The sequence below is a fragment of the Balaenoptera acutorostrata genome, chromosome 16 (assembly GCF_949987535.1).
Source record: "Balaenoptera acutorostrata chromosome 16, mBalAcu1.1, whole genome shotgun sequence".
In the NCBI taxonomy this organism is placed as follows: domain Eukaryota; kingdom Metazoa; phylum Chordata; class Mammalia; order Artiodactyla; family Balaenopteridae; genus Balaenoptera; species Balaenoptera acutorostrata.
In genome coordinates this window covers 59,775,033-59,790,544 of record NC_080079.1, presented here as the reverse complement: position 1 = coordinate 59,790,544, position 15,512 = coordinate 59,775,033, and the positions used below count along the sequence as shown (strand labels likewise).

The 15,512-nt window shown below is 43.3% G+C and overlaps 1 protein-coding gene across 1 annotated transcript in view; it reads left to right on the top strand.

Annotated features, from left to right (window-relative positions):
* Positions 1-15,512, top strand: part of LRMDA (leucine rich melanocyte differentiation associated) — a 693,055-nt gene that overhangs the window by 430,070 nt on the left and 247,473 nt on the right. The gene's annotated exons all lie outside the window — the stretch shown is intronic.

Below are 15,512 nucleotides of genomic sequence, written 5' to 3'. Positions count from 1 at the left end.
TTTAGAGTATGTCCATTTCATCAAGGAAAAGGGGCAAGAAACATTTGTCCCTTTCCATTTAGGCCAGTTCCCTTCCCATCAGGCCCCCTAGATCCAGAAGGGCCCATAGGAGGAGGTGACTGGGTAAGGATATTTATTTCTGCAGCTTGCATCCCCAGGGGAACCTGGGAGAATTTATAAATCCATCATTTCAAGTCATTAGGCGGCATGTTGGTCAGTACAGGAGACTGTCTCCTCATTAATTCAGGAGAGATTTACTTGTGTCACCCTCATTAGTATTTATGGGATTTATCCACATCAATCGCTAGTGCATTAACAGGGAAATAACTAAACCTCCCAGGGTTTGTTGGTGCTAATAAAATGAGCTGGAAGTTCCAAAAATCACCAGAAGTATTCTAAACCGGGGCCTGTAATTGATCCTTTCAAAGTACCCTCAGGATGTTTTCCTGTTTGCTGCCCATCCAGCGACATTTGCATATTAGCACAGTATCTAAGCCCTTCTGTGAAGATTTAAGAGTAGAGCCCGTTTCTTACCATGAAATGATGGTGGGCAACCCAACAGAGTGTTGAAAATATCATTGTCGCACCAAAGAACCTAGGTAAGCAGTGGGTTAAGTTTCTTATAATTCTTTTTTGTTTGGTCCTGGCTTATTAAAAAAAAAACAAAACCACCCTGCATGTAAATATATTTTTTATGTATTCTGAACATAAAGATAGCTCTGTCCTACCATATTGATTTATTAGATTCTCTGACATTTTAGTTGTGGTCGTTATGTTATATTTATGAGATGAATGTTGGATTCCCTCATTATGTTATCCTCATTTATTTTACATACTTTTATGGCTGGTTGTGCATCGCTTTACAGTTAAAGCTTTATTGCAGCTGTTAGCGTTGGGGGGAGGGGAAGGCAAGTAGTTATTGATCAGAATTTACATGTTTACTGTTGTAATCATGATTTATTTAATCTGTTTGCACATATAAATATAAGTCCACTCTCTGAAATAAAAAATATATACTGTATCTATATTTTAGGAGTATTCTTGTCACTCTCATATGCTTTGGAGTAGAGAATCTGGGGATGATCCAGTGTTCTGTAGATGAGCGGTTTCCTTGCAGCCTGGTGGTGAAGAGTGTGGCCTTTGGAGCTGGACTGCACGGGCGGTTCAAATCCCACCTGTACTGCTTACTGCTTTGTGTCTTGGGTTGAAGTATTTATCCCTCAGTGCTTCCAATTTCCATACCTGTAAAATGGGGATGATAGTAGTATTTATATCATACATTGTGAGGATTAGAAGATTAGTATTGGTAAAAGTATACTTGGCCCAGAGAAATTGCTTATTATGTACTAGTCATTAGAACTCCAATAAGTAGATGGTTAGGTAGTTATATTGGAAAGGCTCAGTTACTTTCAAGTGGGAGCCTTGAATGTAGTTTTTTTTTTTTTTTTAAAGAAATCTCCATTTTAATTTTTATTTATTTATTTATGGCTGTGTTGGGTCTTCGTTTCTGTGCAAGGGCTTTCTCTAGTTGTGGCAAGCGGGGGCCACTCTTCATCGCGGTGCGCGGGCCTCTCACTATCGCGGCCTCTCTTGTTGCGGAGCACAGGCTCCAGACGCGCAGGCTCAGTAATTGTGGCTCACGGGCCCAGTTGCTCCGCGGCATGTGGGATCTTCCCAGACCAGGGCTCGAACCCGTGTCCCCTGCATTGGCAGGCGGATTCTCAACCACTGCGCCACCAGGGAAGCCCCTTGAATGTAGTTTTGATTCAGCAGAGCAAGAATACTTAGAAGGTGTGCCCTAGCAAAGAAAGAGAAGGATTCATTGAAGTCCGAAATGTAGTCCTAAAGATTTATTTTCGTATACATTGTCTTAAAATGTGTTTTTATTCGGGGTCTGCCATTCGTTAGCTTCTAAAGATCAACCTCCCTCTGCCTCAGTCTTCTCATCCATCACTTGGGTTTAATAATACCTATCTAGAGTATGATATAGTAGTGACATGGACCCTGGGTTAGAAGTCAAAAGACATTTTACAGCCCCAAGTCTTCCACTGAATATCTGTGGCAAAAGGCTTATTATTATTATTTTTTTAAAAAAAGGGACCAAGTCTCTGTCTCCAAGGTTGTGTTGAGAATCAGATGAGTTGATATTGGTGATAAGAACTCTAGGTACTGTAGAGCACTACATATTATGTTAGGAAACTGTTAATAATGCCACTTAACAAAGTTGTTGCAAAGATAAGATGCTAACTGATGTGAAAAGCCTCTGAACAAAGCGGCATGTGCTTTGTGAGCATTGAGCACATGGGAAAGACTTGGCTGTATGACCTCCCTGATGTTCTGGGTCTGAGTCCCAACTCTTTCCAAGAGACAAAGGCCTAGAAGGACCCTAGGCTTCCTGGATGCTTGGTTCCAAGGAATGTTACGTTACCCCTTTATTCGACTCATGTGCTGCTGTTTGGCCATATCCTTAGGGGAAAAAAAATAAGTCTTGCTCTTGTAATTTCCTTACTGTTTGTCTGTTGGGTACAAGACTGTGTATTTTATTTGTATCATTTAATGTAAGTCACATATTCCGCCCTAGTACCAGCGACTCAGCATTTGCATTTTACACTTTACAGGTTGGCAGTGATTCTTTGAAATAATTTACTTCTATCGTCTTGCTTCAGATCTTCAAGGAATAATCCATCTAGCAAAGCAGTTTATCCATTCTATATTTTCATTTCTATTTTGAGGCTCTTTAGCAGAACTAAATGATTTTTAATCAGATTTCTAGGCCACTCCATCATAATTAGGTTGAGAATTATGAATTGTGCACCTCCCACCTCCTTGTGATAGGTAAGTGAATCAGAGATCATCATCACAGGATTTTCAGGGCCCTTCAGGATGGTTTATGACTTTTAAAGAAAAACCTCCAAATTTTTCACTAAATGTAGCTTAACACATTTCTAGGAAAACCTGTGATTTTTTTTCCCTTCTTTTTATCCTCTATCTGAAAAGGCTATTGCCTCTTAAACCCACCCTCCCCCCCCAACCCCAAATCACTTGGACTCTGAAAATTTTATGAAAATTTTATGTAGCTATGTTTTGAGAAAAAGTTAATCAAAACTGAATCTCAAAAATATTTTGCTGAGTGAAATAAGTCATGCACAAAAGAGTACTTACTCTATGGTTCCATTTCTATGTCATTCTAGAACTAATCTGGGGTTGCTTCTGGGGGACAGAGATTAACTTGGTGGGATGGTTCAAATTAGAAACGTTCTAGATCTTGATAGAGGTGGTTATACACAGGTGCATGTGTTTGTCTAAACTGATTAAATTATACACTGAAGATCTATGCATTTCACTCCATGCAAATATACCTCAATAAAAAAATAAAATTAATTATGACTAACCTGTTGTTTTCATATGTCATTTTATAATTCGTTATTTATTTATTTATTTTTGGCTGTGTTGGGTCTTCGTTTCTGTGCGAGGGCTTTCTCCAGTTGCGGCAAGCGGGGGCCACTCTTCATTGCGGTGCACGGGCCTCTCACTATCGCGACCTCTCTTGTTGCGGAGCACAGGCTCCAGACACTCAAGCTCAGTAGTTGTGGCTCACAGGCCCAGCCGCTCTGTGGCATGTGGGATCTTCCCAGACCAGGGCTCAAACCCGTGTCCCCTGCATTGGCAGGGAGATTCTCAACCACTGCGCCACCAGGGAAGCCCCCATATGTCATTTTAGATGCACCTCTAATGATGACTAAAAGCTATGGAAAATTTGAGGCAATATGGTGCCTTTTCCTTATACCTTTTAAGCCATGGCTTAAAGGAAAAGATGTTACATCATGATGCCAGTTCCTTTAAGTCATTGGAGGTTTGGAAAAAAAATTTGTCTGTCAGCTCTGTTGGCTATGGTTCAAGTGGGTACCTGCTGTCTGTTAGCTTTAATAAGAAGCTGTTACTCATTCTAAAAATGTTCCCTTCTGCTGCCATTTGACTTATATGGAGGAATAATTTCTTGGCTAATTTTTTGGGGGGTGCATGCTTCTGAAATACAAATCTACTTTTTCTAATGAATCATTATCGTGTACTACCGTAAAGGTTATTCACTGAAAGCTCAAGAAAAAAAGCAATGAAAACTAATTTTGATTGTTAATGGAAATGTATTTTTAGTCTTAAAGAGCTTCCCTCGGCAATGATTATAGTTATGCCTCTTGGGTGTTTTGGGACTTTTAAATTTACATCTAGTAGCTCTTTTTCATTTAGCAGTTAATCTTTTAACGGAGCTCTGCAAATTTGTTCTTCAGTCTAGTGTTAGGAAAGGATTGACAGAGAGATTTTATTTCTTTCCTATTCAGTTTTCGCCCCCTCTTCATGGTGCTTGCACGGGCCCAGGCTGCGCTCGTTCTTGTGTTAGGCTGCATCCTGGTGTGATTGGGGCTACGCGGGCAGCCGAGGCCGGCAGGGAAAGGCTAGAGATGAAGGCCTTGCTTTCCTGCAGCCAATGGGCATCCGGGGCATGGCTAGCTGCCTCTGCTCCACGCAGCACAGAATGGCCGCACAGCAAGTGAGCTCGTAGAATGTGTCTGCGGCAAGTGGGCAGAGCTCAACATTGTGACCCAAGGATTGGAAAATAGCCTATAAGGAGACTGGCTTGCAGGTGCCTGCCTCTGGCTTCAGACTCCAAAGCATCTGGAGGCATGTAGGGAGATTCAGAACAACAAGATGCAGAGCTTCTTAGCAACTCAGACAGCTTGCTGGTCGTGCTGATTCTCTGCTGACTTCAGAGAGAGGCAGGGACAGCTTAAAGAAGTGGGAAAGGGAAGGGGTTCTGGCAGGAAGTTTGCTGAGGTTCTGCCCTCTTGTTAAAGAATGGAGTGGTGCCAATTAACCTGGTCACCTGATGAGAGAAAGCTCAAGCCGCCACTGAGAATCCTTCTCCTGGTGAAAACTGACCTCCCCCCATGAAGCCAGGGAGCAGCCAGACATTTGGGTATTTGCAAAGCAGCGCTGAGCGTTAGGGAACAGTTGAAATTAATCCTGTGTACTGCAGCTCCCGAGAAAGAAAGCCAGCCTCGCGTGTCAATAAATCTAGATCTGTTTGAAGCTCACGTCACTAAATCTTCATCTTGACTGTTTGCTGGTGGTGTCAAGAGCTGCCCTGGAAGATGAATTTGAGGGGAGGATGCAAAAGGAACCATATTAAATTGCAGCTCTGATAAGTTTAGTTAAGAGGCAGGAGATGTGTCCTTGCCATGACATTCAGTGGCTGATATTTGTTTCCCTTTAAATAATATGCTGTACATCTGTGAGAATGATGGTTTAGGGCTGGTGACATTGCATTTCCACCAAGGTTACTGCCTTCTGGACAGGCAGGCTCTCTTCTTTCTTTCTCTATCCCACACCCTGTCAATAAATATCCTCTTGTCTGAGGAAGTGAGATACAGATTTTAGAGCTGACACCAGAGCGTCTTCATTTCTAGAAGCAATGAGGTTCAAGCCATGTGTAGAGAAGGGTGGGGGTAGAGAGAAATTAAAGGGACTGTGGGAAGCAGTTTTCCTTATGAAACTGTCACATGAAGCCCAACAGCACCCAGTGGGGAGATACCAGCATTTTGAGAATTTCTCCCTGCAAACCTTGTTTTCATAAGCCAAGATATGGAAAATCTGGGTACTCAGGACTTTGGGTTCTATTTTCTCCTCCAATTCCCCTCTCTAGTTACCTTGTTTTCTCCTTACTGTAATTACAGATCTATGACTTACGACCGCAGTCAGCAAACTCCTTCTATAAAGGGCCAGATAGTAAATATTTTTGGCTTTGTAGGCCAATACAGTCTCTGTTGTAACTCTTCCACTCTGTCCTTGCAGCACAAAAGCAGCCATAGCCCACCCGTAAATGAGTGGGTGTGTCTGCGTTGTGGACACTGACATCTGAATTTTATATCATTTCCCATGTCGTGAAAGATTATCCCTCTTTTGATTTTTTCAACTATTTAAAAATATAAAAACCAGTCTTAGCTTGCAGGCTATACAAAAACAGTGGGCTCGATTTGGACCGTGGGTGTAGTTTGCTGACCTCTGACCTATGATTTTGCTCTGTCTTGTTACTTTCCTTTTGTCAGTGTGAAAAGATGGGGGCTGTCCCTTTTGGCTGGATGACGTTGCCGACCTAAAGATTAAGTCCATAGCTGTATTCATCCAAGAGATGTGGTGGATATGGATGAAAACAAGGCTGGGCTCCGAGGCAGACAACCCACGTTCCCCCACCAGTCCTCCCTTAATACTTATTAGCTGTGTGACCTCAGGTTGGTCACTTAACGTCTCTGAGCCCCAGTTTCCTTTTTCTTTTTTTTGGTCACACCACATGGCATGTGGAACTTCCCCGACCAGGGATCGAACCTGTGCCCCCTGCAGTGGAAGCGTAGAGTCTTACCCACTGAACCACCGGGGAAGTCCCTCCTTTTTCTTTTTATGGAACGGGGGTAATTGTACTTTGCTTGCCTATATTAGATGACTATTCTATAGACCAAAGAGTTAAGAGAAATGGGAGTTCTTAGTAAACAATAGATCATTATATGAATGGGCTTTGGGTTTGTTTTCACTGCTTCACCCACGTAGGTTCTTCTTGTTAACTATGTTGGTTATTAATATTAAAGGATTATACCTCCTGTATTTCAGCTGCGAAAACAGAACTAGAATTTGACTTGCAGAAGGAAGAAAACAAATATTCTTGTTTTCCCCACTTTCTTAGACTCTCATGTTGGCTAGGTTATATCTGAGCCTCTCTAACTTTTTAAACTGTTTCTCCCAGTTCATCAGATAGATGCTCGGCCTACGTGAAATGATCATGTGCAGTTTAAGCTGTCCCACTGCTCAGAAAGCCTCGCCCTCCTCACTCTCTGTTCAATCTTAGCGAACCTTCAAGGCTCACTTGAAGTGCTACCTCATCCAGGAAGTCCTTCTAGGTGTCTTTGACCCATGCAGTGCTGTCCTGTGTAAATGGCTTGACCCCCGCCCCAGGACCACACCTCTAGACAGGTATCCTGTTTTCCAAAAGCTGCATAGATTTTAAGAAAAAGGGTAAATGCAAAGGATGGAGATTGCTGGCTAGCCCAGCAGGGTGTTTTTTCGGAGCAGGGTGAGTTCCACTGAAATCATTCACTACTACTGCACAGTGGGAGAGAGATTCAGATACAAAGTAGGAGGAAGGTCTCGGGAAGTTACTCTGGCAGGTGACATCACAGAACTTGCTGGAGTAACTTTTCAGCTCCTGGATTCCCTCTGTGTAACCTGTTACACTTTCGAAGCATGTTAATGTCCACTAGCTCTTTTGATCCTTGTTACAAACCTTTGACGCACAGGTAACAAATTTCTAATTCCCGTTTGACCCCGAGGAAGCTTAGGCCCAGAGAGGTTAATTTAACTGTCCTAGCACCATGCAGATGGTTAATAATGAAGTTGAGATCGGAACCTAGCACTAGTTACCATAACTTTACCCTACTCCCACCCATAAGCTGCTATAAGCCCGGGACATGGTCTCTTGCTATGTGCGATATTCGGATTCTTGAGGCTGAGAATACATTTATATATGGCTATATTGAACTAGCTGTATTTGAGTATGTCTGTCTGTCTGATCTTTCCTTCCCAGAATACATTTGGGTGTGGTAGGTTTTTGAGGTCGAGAGTCCGTTATCACATATTTTCACCTTCTTCTCTTCTGGTCAGACCTACATAATGTAAATATGCATACTGGGAGTGGCTGCCTATTTATTCAGTCTGTGGTGGGGAGACCCAGTGCATCACTGATCAGCCGAAACACCTCTGGCAGCTGCTCGCTGCTCACCTGATGGAGTGTGACCCCTTCGGGTTGGCGTTCCTGGTCCTCCCTGATCTGGTTCTGGCTGCTTTTCCTCCTCAGTTTGCATCTCAGAGAAAGCGTCCGCCTCTCCCTCGCCGGACTTATCCTGCATCCTCATCTAGGACTTTGATCCACCGGTTTCCTCCACTTTCTCATGTGTCTTCGATTTTTCCCCTCCAAAGAGAATTTCCTCTTTACCTCTGTCACTATGCATATGTTTTCTCTACTCTTTAAGAAATTCTTGATCCTAACTCCCCCTCACACTGTTGTCTCCTCTTCTCTTGCCTCTTTGTTATTCGAGGTGTCTACCAGCATTTCTCACCTGGGGCTCAGGTGGTAACTAAGCTCTCACGTTCTAGGGTGGGCACACACTGTCACCTGAGAGCCAAATCTGGCCCATCGCCTGTTTTGGTTGGGCTCATGAGCTAAGTATAGTTCTTACATTTTTTTAAAGCTTGAAAAAAATGTAAAAAAAAGAACAATTATTGACACATGAAAAATATATTAAATCCAAATTTCAGTGTCTGTGAATAAAGTTTTATTGTCACATAGCCACACTCCATCTTCTTGGTTATGGCTGCTTTGGTGCTACCGAGGCAGAGTTGAGTAGTTTCAAGAGACCGTGTGGCTCTTTATAGAGTAACTTTGCTGACCCCTGTCCTAAGGCATTGATGGTAACTTCTGTGTATTTAGAAAGGTATTAGTTATGTACCACCTGTGGAAGAATTGAGAAAATAGTCACAGAAAGCACATTCTGTGATTGATATGAGGAACCCCCATTGAAAAAGACTGACTCACTCTTCCTTATTCCTTAGACCTGGGTCAACCAGACCCTGGAGCTAGCCTGATCTCTACGGGAACATGTCCTTGGAGCTTTCCTGTGATTCTCAGTCACCACATTCAGGGGGTGCTTCTGGGTCTTTATTATCCATCCTCTCTTGTACATTCCACCTTGCTGACCAGACTCTTATTCCTGAAATTCTCTGTTTTCTATACACTTTGACACTGTGATGTCTCCTGTTCCGTTTTATCATCTTGTCTTCCCTTCCCATTCATTAAAGGTAGACATTTCTCTAGTTTCTAACCTTTACTTGTTTCTTTCTTTCTTATATAAACCTCTTAGCAAAACTGTGAGTTCAGCTACTGTCTCTATGCTGATAATTTCCAGTTCACTCTTTCCCAAACCGTAGTCTTGTATTTCCATTTTTCTCCTGGGCATCATCTTCTCGTAGCAGCTCTTCTCATGTACATTTAACCTGTTCGTGACACCATCTTATTCTCCGTCATGGAGGTTTAGAACCTCAGTTATCTATGATAACATCTCCTTAGCTCCAAACAGCTAATCAGTAGCTTAAATCCTTGGTGATGATTGCGGCATCCATCCCCTCCTCACCAGTCCCACCATCTTTATTCAGTTCCCCCCGTTATCTTTCTCTTTCCCAGCCTAGACAGTGACTGTTGTTCTTGGCTCTTTTCCTTCTCCCCTACCCTGCATGCAGGCTGCCGCCTGACTCCAGCAAACATTTTTGGGGCCCCCGTCACATCCCCTTAGTACACCGCTGGTTTCAGTCACAACTGCATCGCACAGTTCCCTGTGCGTTCAGACATCTGCTGACAGTGTCTCACCTCAAGTTACTCCATGAATCTTTCTGCTTTCTACCCCAGGACCTTCCCAGGAGCCATGCGAATCTGTGCATAAGCTAAGCTCAGCCTGGAAGTACAAGGAAGCCAGTGTCCACAGCAGGGGCAACCCTCAACCAATGGGGAACTGAAGCTAGTGGATAATTGCCCAGCCTCCTGTCCATCACACAGACAGTTCTGGGAGGGCTTCTCTGTGGTCCTTAGGTGTACTGGACCCCATCGCCAGGAGCAGCGACCTCGACAGTGCACCCTGATAGTGGATTTTCCTCCTCCGTGCTCTCTTTCTCTCTCTCCTGCTTTCTGGGATCACCTCCCAAATAAACTCCCTGTACCCATGTGCTCAAAACAGGCTCTGCTTTCAGGGGGATTCGAGCTAAGACACAGAGCAGTCTTCTAGAAGCTGCTCCCCAGACATCTTCAGTGGCTTCACAGGCCTTCCCAATGTAGGACCGCTGTGTTCTGAAGTGCTAGGCTGTCAGTCTGGATACCAGCCTACCTTCCCAGTGTTATCTTTCTTTATTTAACTTCACCCTTTGTTCCAGTCAAATTGAGTTCCTTGAGGCAAAAGGCTCTGTCTTGTTCATCTTTGTTTGCATTATTGTGCTCAATATCCAGTGCATGAGGAAACTAAATGTAAATGTGTATTTTTAGTGAGTGAATGAATGAAAGGCTGTGTGCATCCTCACATTTCCATCCTTCAAGGCTCTTCTCCTTGCTGCTTGGTAGTGACCTTTCCCTCCACTAAATTTACAAAACCGGGTGTCTTTACCCTTGTGTGATACTTTGTGTTCTCTACTTTGTTTGTATTTATTTGCAAGTTTTCGCTGCTAAAATGCCAATTCCTTGAGGGAAGTGACCTTGCTTTATTTTTCTTTACATTTCCCCATACATGTTATGGGTAGATGGATAATCAATACCTGTTGGTTGAATGGGAAAATATCTCCCTACTTTTCCAGGCATGCTGGCTCCTTTTGGATGGTTCTATTCTCAGTTTTCTAAATATGTCCCATGTTTCCCCATGCCCATGAAGTGAGGCTATTTATTCCTTTCTTGCTTCTTAAACATGCTTCCTGCAGTGTTTACCTATGGAAATCCCATCCTTCAAAACTCAGCTTAAATTTCCTCTTTTTCATAAAGTCTTCCCCAGCCTGCCGCCTTCACTCCCCCCCTGTCCCCCACTTCTTGTATGTTATGCACTTGTATTATGCTGCTTAAAATAGCACAGGTATTTTTGGCTTGTCTCCCTTCCTTCTGGGAGATGGTAAGCACCTTCAGGGCAAGGCTGGTTCCTTCCTCACTGTGTCCAGTAGCTTGCTCAGTGCGCTGTCATCAATAAATATCTGTTGGAATGAATTAATTTGAATAGGTTAAATCATACCATCATGGCTTTTCATTCACATCATCTTAACTGGTGCCCCCCTGACCTGTCTTTGTGTGAATTTTTGGTAATGGAAGAAATATCAAGCAGAAGGAAAGATATATATCCAGAGCCAGTCAGCGTGATCTACTAGGTTTGAACGTGCATATTGGGACATAACTTATAAGAATGCCATTTCAGTTATTTGTAAAATATTTAAATAGTATAATCCAATTTACATTCTATCATTCCCAACAGCTTTAAAATTTACTTTCCACCAAAGTTAGCTCAATCACTTTAATTCAGTCTGGAAAAACAGTACAAATGAAAGCTTAATTTGTATTTAATCTCCCCTTTTGTTTCTACATTATTGCCTTCAAATCATTCCTTTTAGTGATCGAGATTTAACCCAGAGAGTAGAAAAAAGGCTTGATGAAATATGTGAGAAGAATACAACCCATAATGAAAAGTTTGGAGTAAATGTTTAAAAAATTCAACTGGCTTTGTTCTTTGGGGTTTCAATTCACAGCAGTGTCTTTGTTATAAACCCGAGGTATGAGGTATGTGGTTTACCGTGTCAGAATCATAGGACTGTGACCCTCAGGCATTTAAAACCAGGTGATTCATTTGGAGCAGATTACATTTATACCCTGTATATGAAGATTGGCAGGGAATACAAATGTGAGTCATTATTATTTAGTGTGTTGATCATGCTCGTATATTTCTAAGTGGCTTTATGATCATTTTGGTGAGTTTCTCTCTCAGCTCTGGCAGCCTTCCAACTCATGTCATCAGCAGGGAGTAGCAGCAAGGAGAGGTGGCAGAATTGTGACTAACCATGACTTTTCTGTCCCCATGTAGCATCAGATCTGATGTGGGCATGGGAGGAGGGAAGTCCCCAGAAGGGGTCGAAAGACCAAGTGGTGCGCTTGGGTTCGGAACAAAACACCCCATTGTCGTTCCTTTGTCATTTGGTGGAATTTATAGAAGTGTTAGAGAGACCCATCCACGTCCTCTCCTGGGCCCTGTCCCTCATCCCCGCACCCACCACCTCCCTCTGACCCCCAGTATACCTCCTGAGATTGAGAGGTACTTCAGCGAAGGGGACATATGAATGAATTAATCTGATGAATAAGAAAGAACCAGTGAAGTAAAGAGGGAGGAAAGAAGGGGTTCAAGCTCAAGTATAGCCAAAAAGCCTTAGAGGAGACAATCACATGTTCACCTTAGAAAGATCTCAGAAGGATGGTTGTGATCTCATGGGCCCGGACTCTGAAAGGCAAAAAAAGCTAAAGGGGAGTTCTACAGTTTCATCACAAACGTTCTCAGAGAAAAGGAAAAGGGCAAGGTATCTAGACACCTGAAAACTACACGAGATAAAAGTTTTAAAGTGGGGCAGAAGGTCACTGAAAAAATGAGTTATATTTGCCAGTATGTTCTTCTCTGTTATGTCAGATGACCTCATAGCGACTCTGTGATCTTGGTCCACATGAAGTAGTGACCCTGCCTTACAGATGAGGAAATTGAGGCCCAAGAGTTTTAGGGACTTGTCTAAGGTCACGCTGTGAATAAGAGGTAGAGTTAAGTTTCAAAGAAACCTAGGTATTTTTGTCTCCATAATTTAATGCTCTTTCTGTAATACTATGCTGTAAAATGTTGGCAGAACTTTTAGTGGTACTGTCAGATGACCAACACCACCCAGTGAGCTGAGAGTTATAAAGTATATAAAAATACATAGTAATGACATAGGATAAATGATGGAAGGTTCGTTCCCCTGCTCCACGAATGGAAAGAAGCAGAGCTGCTCAACTCACATTTTTGCCTTCATCTTTTCTATTAATTCAGCTCCCTGGACAGAAGGCTGTCCGTTTGCTATACCTGTGTGTGCATGTGCAGGTAGGCAGGGAATATAACCTTGAGTATTTATTCAGTATCAGGTCTCCGTCTGCCTAGAAGCTCTTGCGAGCTGGTATCAATTACTTGACCATCCACCAGCCCCAGTCTCATTGGACAATGATGATGTGTGTGTTGTAGCTGCCGGGATTCGCTTCACAGCTCATGTGTTTTCAGGGATGGAAGAGGGGCGGTTACCTGGAGGTTCAGATTCTTGACCGCCATCTCAGCCTTTCATTCTGCAAGGCCAGGACTGGTGGAACTCATTACCTGCTGGGCTCTGCATCCCCTTTCCTCCCTAAGGGATTTCCTAACCAGAAAGTCAGTTTCCTTTCCTGCATCTCTTCCTGAAACATGGAGTCTTACATAGGGGGGTGGCATCACGCCTGGGCAGAGGAGGCATCTGCTTTCTTGCTGTGATTTCAGCATCCTCCAGAGCATGCCCCTGAATGAAAATGCTTTCCCCACCAGGGGTGACATAGCCCCTCAAATTCGCACCAATGGAATTACCCTCTTAAGGTAAAGTTCTATCTCCAGGCCGTTTTCTAGTTAGTGTGAGCGCTCCTGGAGGGTGCGAACCACATCCTATTTGTACTTAAACTTCTTACGCCTAATGCAGTGCTGGGCTCACGCTAAGTGAGCATTAAGTTGAGTGGATAAATGCTTCCATGAAATACATTACTTGGAGAGTATATCTAATTAGACCTATTACCTGGGTTTAGATTAGTCTAAGAGGCAAAGTAGCTTAGAGGGTAATAGTATGGGTACGTTTTGAATACTTGGAGATAGTATGAGGAGATACTGCCTTACTCAGTAAAAAGTGAAACTTAGAACCTTCCACTGTTAGTGGGACACTCTTGGAGGGGAGGAGCTGGTGACCCACCTGCCCTGGTTTTCCTGTGTTTGATGCTGCCACGCTGGTCCCTGACATAAGTTATTTTCTCACTCTATCCTGGCACAAATGAAACAGACGGGATGAATTTTCAGACATAACACAGGGATATCAAGAGGGGACCAGGAGTTGAGTTAGTCTAGTTTACAGAGCCCAGGGTTCTGATTCTGCCCTGACCAGTTGCCTCCCAGGGCTCTGGGCATGGTCAGGTTTGTTCCAGTGCACCGGGACAGCCCTCTCTTGGTGGCTTTTGCTTCTGTGTGGTGGATGCTTTCCTTAATTCACAGCTTGAGGAGTACCCGTGTAGACACTGGGCCTTCCAGATCCAGGCCAAGGGCAGTGCTGTTTCTCTCCCACTTACCTAGGTCAGTCCTCTTGGATATTGCTTCTCACTTGCAGACATACCTGTTCCCCAGGTGACTACTTATGGGGATAACCTTGCTGTGCAGGTGAATCCTTCATCCCCTGCCTGCAGAGGTGTGACCTTATTGCCAACCCTTCGCAGGGTCCTAAGGCAATGGCAGCAGCCGTCTCATGACGTGGGTCATGCTGGGTGGCAGGTGGTCTGAGGAGGGCATTGACTTTTTCTCACAGGGTCAGCGAGTCCAGAGTGTAGGGACCACAGGGGTGAGGCACCAGGAAAGGGGACACCCACTTGGCTTCTGTAGAGTTTTGCTTCTGCTAGCCCCGCTTGTGGATTCCTTTACTCTTCGAAACTCCCTCTTCCTGCCACTGGGTTCCCACCACACGATGATGGTAGCCACACTTTAATTACCAGCCACCTCGGGCCCCAGGACCTGCGTCAGCAGCGTGGTATTCACGATGGTCGTTACCACCTCAGATTCTAAATAACACAGCTATGCTGATGGAAAATGCTGTTGGGGTCCATATGGATGTCACTGCTTGTTGCTGCACTGATGTATACGAGTCTCTTTCCAACTGGATGTAAAGTCTGGGGGAGGAGACCCAGAGGAGGCAGAGAGGAATTGGAGCCTCTTATCCCTTTGTTGGTCATTTTCACATCAGGACATGGGTTTGGGTGCCTTGAGGTTGTTATGAGAAACCACTGGAGTTGGGAATTTGGTGGGGAAGGGTTTTATTTATCTTTTCCCTGTTTGGTGATTTTTGACTCTGAATGTACCTTTCCGTATCTATATGCCATGTTGATTTACTTTTTCCATTTCTTGGAATGATGCAAAACATCTGGGTTACCAAGAATATGGGACTGAATTTCTTTGTATTTCCTTTGTTGAGTATCAGAAAGTTACTTGAACAAACAACTTATTTGCCATTCATCCTTATAATTGCCTGTTTTGATTAGCTGCTTCTAAGAGAAATATAAAAATGTGATTCTTAAGAGAAATATAAAAATTCCATGAAGCTAGCAGTATTCCCTTAGATTGTGCAGTAGATATATTTAAGCCAATTAAAGTTTTTTAAAAAAATCATTGCTGTTTGTCACTCTGATTCCTTTGTTTGCGTGTCATCGGTGTCCAATGAGTAGTATGCATTTCTTCCAGTCATTGTTAAAACCCAGTGTTTATACCAGCAGCTGTTACAAATCTGGGGCTATGGATTAATGTCAGCTTCTGAATGTAGAGTGCTTTAGTTAATTCCACCCAAGGACAGATGATATCATCTAGGAAGAAGGAATATATTAGAAACTGTCCGCCAGAAGGTAGTAAAAGGAGGTGATATGTTATAAGGAGTACTAAAAGGTCATTCAAAGAAGAGATATTGCTAATAACTCAATTAAAATTTTCACGCTGACATTTTACAAATTTCTGTGTAAGCCCTAAAACATTTTCAAAGCTAGCTAAATTCATATCCTAGATTGGAAATTCAGGGGTCAAATAGGATTCACACAATTCCTTTGTGAGGTGAACAAACCG